Here is a 7479-nt window from a genome sequence, read left to right on the forward strand (position 1 = left end):
GAAAGTGCAATTCCTTTCAATCACCCCCCACCCTCAATATCCAGCACCTGGGGAAATTCTCAAGCCTTCCCCTAAGATTTCTGAAAACTTCCATGGATTTCCTTTGACGTTCCCCTTGGCCCTATGGGTGATGTTTCTGTTTCACCCCTTTGTCATCCCAGAATGCACAGCTCAACCCCATTTCCAGGTTCCACAAGAAATCTCTTCGCCCCACGCATGCTATATTTGAAAAGTCTTTACTGGAGTTTAGAGGATTGCACGGCTCAGCACCCAACATTTCACCACCTTGTTGGCCTCCCTCTTCTGTCCTTTTCTCCTGGATCCCTCTTCCTCCAGCCACAAATTCTTCCTGCTCAGTTATTCAGGCAGCCGCCTGTGTTCTTGTAAGCCCACAGCTCCTAAAATTTGGTCTCCAGCCCTAGCTGGTTTGGCTCAGTGGATAGAGTGTCAGCCTGCGGACTGAAGGGTCCTGGGTTCGATTCCGGTCAAGGGCACATGCCCAGGTTGCGGGCTCTATCCCCAGTAGGGAGCATGCAGAAGGCAGCCAATCAATGATTCTCTCTCATCATTGATGTTTCTATATCTCTCTCCCTCTCCCTTCCTCTCGGAAATTAAAAAATATATATATATATAATTTGGTCTCAAAACCAGTAGCACCAGCAGCATCGAGGAACGTGTTAGAAACGCGAACTCTCAGGCCCAACCCCAGAGCTACTGAATCAGAAACTCCTGGAGCAGGGCACTGGCCATCTGGGTTTCAACAAGCCCTCTAGGGCCTTCAGTGCTTCTTGGAGAATTTAAGAACGTCTGCCTTCCTATCTGGGGTGTAAGCTCTGCCCCATGGCTACCTCCGAAGTTGTTTTGTGAACAACAGAGCACCCCCCCACACACACACACACACACACTCCCACCAAAAGAGGCAGCCTCACACCAGCTACTGAAAGGACATATCGATCCCTATCAAACTATATTCCATGTTCATTAGAATACATTTGCTTCTTGCTTTTCTTTCTCTCTACCATTCCACTTCCTCCTGAACTTTTCTTTCCACTGTGCCCTCTGGAACTTCTGTTTCCAGGAAAACCAGGCTCCCTTCCTTGTTAGGAGACACAGAGGCGGGGCGAGGGCCCTCGCCGTTCTTGTGACCACACAAGACTGACTGACTGAGTGGTCGAGCCACTCCAGAGTAAACTGGGTGGGTCCAGCCTGTGGGTGTTTGATAGACAATGTATTCCGGACACTTAAGTGTAGAGCTTGTGAGGATAAGGTGTGCATGGAATTAACTAGCAACACCAAACTCTGAGAGGTTGAAAGGCTAGTATAAATGAGGGGTGCTCCCACTACACCAACAGGTAATTAACTCAAAGGCGTTGGTTGAGTTACTTTGAGGAGCAGAGGAGATACAGGGAGGGAAGAGACGTGACACAACCCCAATCCCAACCACACCTGCCCCAGAAGTTTACAGACCAGGTCATGAGTAAATTCTCCAAGAAGCAGGGGATACCCCATTTCCTAGAGGCCGATGCTCTTTCCAAGGAATGGAAGGAGACTTCACTGGGCCGAGGACCTCTTAGAAGCCCCCCAATTCTTTATGAGATGTCTCTTCCATCTCTCAAGTCCTGGCTACCTTCGGTCACTGCCCTCTCTGGCCATCTCTCTTATGCACAGTCAGCCTCTTCTTTCTCTGATCTTTCCTTCCCTGACCTAGTTTTCTACCCTCCCACTCCCCCCTGACCTTTTCTTTCCACCGTGACCTCTGGAACTTCTGTTTCCGGGGAAGCAAACTTCCCCATAGACTCCACCTTCCCAAAGCTCCCTCCGCTTGGAAAGCTGGCTTTCCCCCGAGGCACCATGTGCCCTGCAGCTCCCTCCGGGAACACTGCCCTTTCTCCCACACTCCGGTGCATGAACCACCGGACCTCATCAGCTGTGGGCACGGACGAGAACACAGTCTGTGTTTGTCCTTCAGTCCCCACCGCCAGCAACACCTCGGCCCCCAGAGCTCCCCTCAGATGTGTTGTGACCCCAGAGGGTGACTCGCAGGGACTTTTTGCTCTTCTCCCCAAGCTCTTAAATTGCGCGCACTGTCTCTTCAAGCCATTAGAGGCTTGCCCTGATGCTGCCTCCCTAGGCCCTCTCTCCCCGCCCGCCCCCCCCCCCCCCCCCCCAGCTGCTCTGTGACCCAGCCAGACCTCCACGTCTCCCAGGGCCGCCCATCATCCAGTCCCTACAGCTTCTACCTGCATCCCTCGGGGGTCTCCACGTACTTCACCATTCTTCACATCTTCCACCCACCAGGCAGCCATGTCTTTTTCCTCTTTCTTTTTTTGTTTTGCTTTTCCCTCCCCGCTTTAGGATATCATTGACAAATCACGTTGTGTCAATGTAAGGTGTACAATGCAATGATTGGGTAAATGTATCTATTGTGACATGATTACCACAAAAAAAGCGAGTTGACACATATCACCTCACACAGTCCTCTTTCCTTGTCCTTTTCCCTTTTCAAACAAAAACAAGCACAAGTTAGCGCTCTACATGCACGTTGAGAATGCAGATGGATCTGAGGGGCTGAGGTATACAGCTTCGCACAAGCTGCCGCAGCATTTTATAACCTTAACCACCTCCATCTTCTAGAAAGGCTCTCATATTCGGTTTTCAGGACACCACGTCCTTTGATCTTCCTCCTTTGGGGGGTCCTTTTCTACACCTAAGCTCCACGTTCACTAATGTTCCTTTCTTGGGCCCCGTTTTCCTTTCACTCCACGCATTTCTCTTGGCCAAACTGACTCCCATGGCTTCAGTTAGCAGAGATAGGATGAAGATTCCCAGAGTTACAGCTTTAGCTAGGCCTCCTTCTCCACGCCAGAGCTGCTGATGTTCCTGCTCACTGGACATCTCTTCTTGGATGTCCTCCAGGTACCTCATCATTAACATGTCCTAAATCATAGTCTGTGTCCCCACATCTCAGTGAATGGCTCTATCACTCTGCTAATTGCCCAAGACTAGGTGTCTCTTCATTCCCACTTCACCTTCACTCTCTACAATCTCTCATTTACAAAGTCTAGAGTCAGGTCCTGACCTCTTGGTTCAGGTCAATAGGATTCCTCTTGGAAATTCTATCTCATGGGACTCCCCAGCTTGAGTTTTGCTCTCCTCCAAGGCAGGGCTTTCCAATCTGCTTCTCACCGTGGTACACACAGCTTTTGCCCAGTGGATACCATTTGGGACTGTGGGATGAAGCTATCGGGTGATGCCTTTTGCCTCAGAGACTAAGGCGTTTGTAATCTTGGCGCACGTCAAAGCTGTTCATGCCATGCTGAGAAGCTCTGGGCTAATTGCTTCACCCTCCGCCACAGAGTGAGCTTTCTAAAGCACAGACCTTCCCGGGTCCCTGTCCTGCCCAGAGCCCTTCCGTGGCTGCCCAGCAGCTTGCGCCGCTCTTCAAGGTCAAACCCTGTGTCCTCCTCCAGCCTCCTTGCTTCCTCTTGCCTTCTCCTCGCAGCCCCTTCATCATCCTCCAATCACACCAGAAGGACTCGCCTTTATTAGCCAGAGAGGCCTCTGAGCTCTCCCCCTCCCACAGGACCCTGCACCTCCCCCATGGCTGGCACTCACTGCCATCTATCACGTAAATTAACCAAGGGCAGGGACTATGCTGGGAATTGGGTCTGACCCATAGTAAGAAGCCACATGTATCCTGAAGAGTGAGTGAAAGAGTCAGCTTTTGTGATAGAGCACTAAACTAGGGAGGAGAAACTTGGGTCCTGGCTGTGCCACTAACCTGCTAAACCACCCTAGAGACCACTAACCTGCTAAACCATCCTAGAGCCCACTAACCTGCTAAAACACCCTAGAGACCACTAACCTGCTAAACCATCCCAGAGACCCCTGTCTGAGCCTCAGTCTTCTCATCCACCACCCGAGGCACCTGACCTCTGAATTCCCTTCCAGCTCCAAAGGCCCATGCTCCCCGGCTCTTTGGATCCCGGTAGTTCTTCAAAGCCATGCAATTCTTCACCTTTGCAAATAAATGAAGGTTTACATTTGTAACAAGGACTACAAATTTCTGTACTAGTGGAAATCAGAAAGTAACTACATGTAAACAGTATCTTTTTAGTAATACTTTTTTAAAATCCCCAATTTGTGAAGACAGCAAACCTGCCCCCCCCTCCCCCACTGCCACTCCTCTGCGCCTAGTGTTGGGTGTTTAATGCTTGGCGTGAGGAGGTGAGGCAGGTGTCCAGGTGAAGGTGAAGGTCCCAGAGCCCTTGTGCCTCCTCTCTTCCTGCCTTCATTCCCTTTTCTCTAGGTTCCAGGGAACAACAGATATGCTGTTTGAAGGCTGACTACGAAATAAGGTTGAAGTGAAGGAGGTAGAGAGGTAGGTAACACAAAGTCAGAGCAGGCTCTTCAGTAAGTCCATTCAAGGTTATCCTGATCTTCCCAGACCAGTCACCAAACAAAAAGCTTTAGTCATAAAGAAAATGGATTACACGAATGCTACACGTTATATTGGGCAGCGACTCTAACTGAAACGAAGCCAATAAATGACCCAGCTCAAGAAGAAAGAGAATGTCACTCCTCCCAAGAAAAAGAACATAAGGAACTCAGCCACTGTTGAGGGCTTCATCCTGAAATTCTGTTGGGTTGTTTAGGACTGAAACCAAGTGTCAGACCAAAGTCATTGCTTCTATTAGGGTTCCTGCCAAGTAGTAAATTTACAGTTCAAAGGCCTTGCTAATAACGGAGATCTTATAATGCTGGCCATCAAATGCTAAACCATTGAGTTGTTGCATTGATTGTGGGCAAACTGAAGCTTATGCTATGGTATTCTTGATCATTTATATATTTCCTCTTTAGTTTGTGAGGAACAATAGCTATAATAACCACATACACATATATACACATACAAATACATCACTAGCCATTCTGGTATGTAATCTAAGCCATATATTAATGATTATTTTTATTTCTATAGGTTTTTTTTAACTTTTAGGTATATATTTCTTATTTGACCTTTATTCACATTTGCTTTTAATTTTTTTTTCTAATACACCCAATAGAGTAGTAGGCAAGCAGTGAGATTTGATGGGCTGAGAGACGAGAAGCATGGCAATGATTGGATGTGAGGAGTGATGAGGGAGAGGCATGCTTCAGCAGCTCATCATTTGCAATATGTGCCCCTGGAGATAAAATTACTTTTCTCCTGCCTTTCAAGGAAGAGATGGCGGGGTTGTTGAACTAGACCTGCCACACCAGGGTGGCTTCCTGCAGGAGGATGGGCCCAGAGCTGTATTTTCCAGGAAGTGATCGGTCCCCTGGGTTGCGAGGGTTGGAAAGGAGAAACTGACCAACCTGAGGGAACAGGGACAGGGATGGGATGTCACCCTGAAATTACAGTATGTTTATAAGACTTCATTTTGCTAGTAGTCTTGTTCTTGCTCTCCTGTTGGTTTTGGAGAAGCAAGCACCCCTGTTGGGAACTGGCTGTGAAGGGACCCACATGGTAAGGATCTGCATGTCACGTGAAGGAGGCCTACAGCTTCAGGGCACTTCAGGCCAATAGCCCAGGCGGGCCTCCGAGGGAATCCTTCCCCAGCCAAACCTCAAAGAGAGAACACAGCCCAGACAACTCCTTGTCCGCAGTCTGGTGAGTCCCTGAGGCAGAGCACCCAGGACTTTTCACCCTCAGACACTGTGAGGTAATAAAGGTATGTTGTTTTAAACTGCAAGAGATAAAGTTGAACTAACTAGGAATATTTACTTTTCCAGCAACTCTGTATGCACAGAAAATTTTTAAGTCCAACAATTCTCCACTGCCTAATTTCCCAAAAGCCTTATAACCTATTGCTGTCCAAAAGAAGGTGAAGTTTTTAAAATAAAAATATGTTTTTATTGATTTTTAGAAAGAGAGGAAGGGAGAGAGATAGAAACATTGATGAGAGAGAAACATCAATTGGCTGCCTCTTGCACACCCCCTACTGGGGATCAAGACCACAACCTGGGCATGAGCCCTGACCGGGAATCAAACCAGCGACCTCTTGGTACATGGGTTGACGCTCAATCACTGAGCCACACCGGCCAGGTGAAGGTGGAAAGTTTTTAGAAGGAAAATAAAAAAGGCATTTATAGAAGCAAAATTCAGCAATAATATTTCGAACATGAAGGAGATAAAATTTGCGAGGAGGGATTTTGTGACATGACTGACCATGGTCATTTTTTAAAATTGATTTTTTAGAGAGAGAGGGAGAGAGAGAGAGAAAACATCAGTTTGTTGTTCCACTTAGGCATTCATTGGTTGATTCCTGTATGTGTTCTGACTAGGGATGGAACCCATAACCTTGGCCTGTTGGGATGACATTCTAACCAACTGAGCTACCCGGCCAGGGCACCATGGCTATTCTTAGTAGCCACCTTTTGCTGCGCTCTTTTCTTTGTCCTTTTCCTTGTCCTTCTCTTTCTCTTTCCCACTCCCCTCCTCATGACCCCTCCCCTACTTCTCCTTCTTCTTCTGTCTCTTTTATATTCCAGAAAGGATGTTTGGCACTTTGAGTATGTCCTATCAGGAGACAGAACATGTGTATTTTTCTCAGACCAACAAACTGAGGCTGAGACAGATGAAGAAGTTGATCTCATCTAGTAAATGAGGCAGAAGTAGGAGTCAGAGCCAGGCCTGCTTGGCACAGATGCCCAGGTTCTCTCTACCACCCCCGTGTCAGCAAGTCAGCAAGTACACAGGGCTTGGTGGGCAATCTGCTTCATTAGAGGCCACCTCTTCCTTCTCCTTCTCCTTCTCCTTCTCCTTCTCCTTCTCCTTCTCCTTCTCCTTCTCCTTCTCCTTCTCCTTCTCCTTCTCCTTCTCCTTCTCCTTCTCCTTCTCCTTCTCCTTCTCCTTCTCCTTCTCCTTCTCCTTCTCTTCTCTTCTCTTCTCTTCTCTTCCTCTTCCCCCTCCCCTCCCCCTTCCCTCCTCTCCCCCCCTCCCCTCCCCTCCCCTCCTCCCCCCTCTCTCTCTAGTTAGGGAGCCAGGAAACCTATAAACCCTTAGGAAACAGGTAGGTGACAATACAGGGAAGATACAGCTAATTGCTCAAAGGACTGATATCGATGGCGAGTGCTCCGGGAGCATGAGCGGTGAGGTGATTGTGAACTCACGGAGAGAAAGGAGGCTTCAGGAAAACTCATAGAGAGAAAGGAGTCTGAGCTGGACCAGATATGGCTCCACCCTGGGCCCTTTCTTCGAGGGCCCACTCTGGTCCTTCTTCAGTCACACCCACCACGGGAGTGAGGGGTCTGTGAGGAAGTGCCCACCCAGAGCCTGCACCCCCCCTCTTTGCCCCTGCTCTGTGTACTGGGACCCCAGAATCTTGGCCAAACCCCCTGAAACCACTTCTAGGGACTGCACAGGGCTTCTGCTGACATCCACAGGTAGGTGCCGGGTTGAGCAGAAAGTGGAAAGGAAGCAGTGCAGGCCAAGGCCCT

The sequence above is a fragment of the Cnephaeus nilssonii genome (genome assembly GCF_951640355.1).
Source record: "Cnephaeus nilssonii genome assembly, chromosome: 3".
NCBI classification, from domain to species: domain Eukaryota; kingdom Metazoa; phylum Chordata; class Mammalia; order Chiroptera; family Vespertilionidae; genus Cnephaeus; species Cnephaeus nilssonii.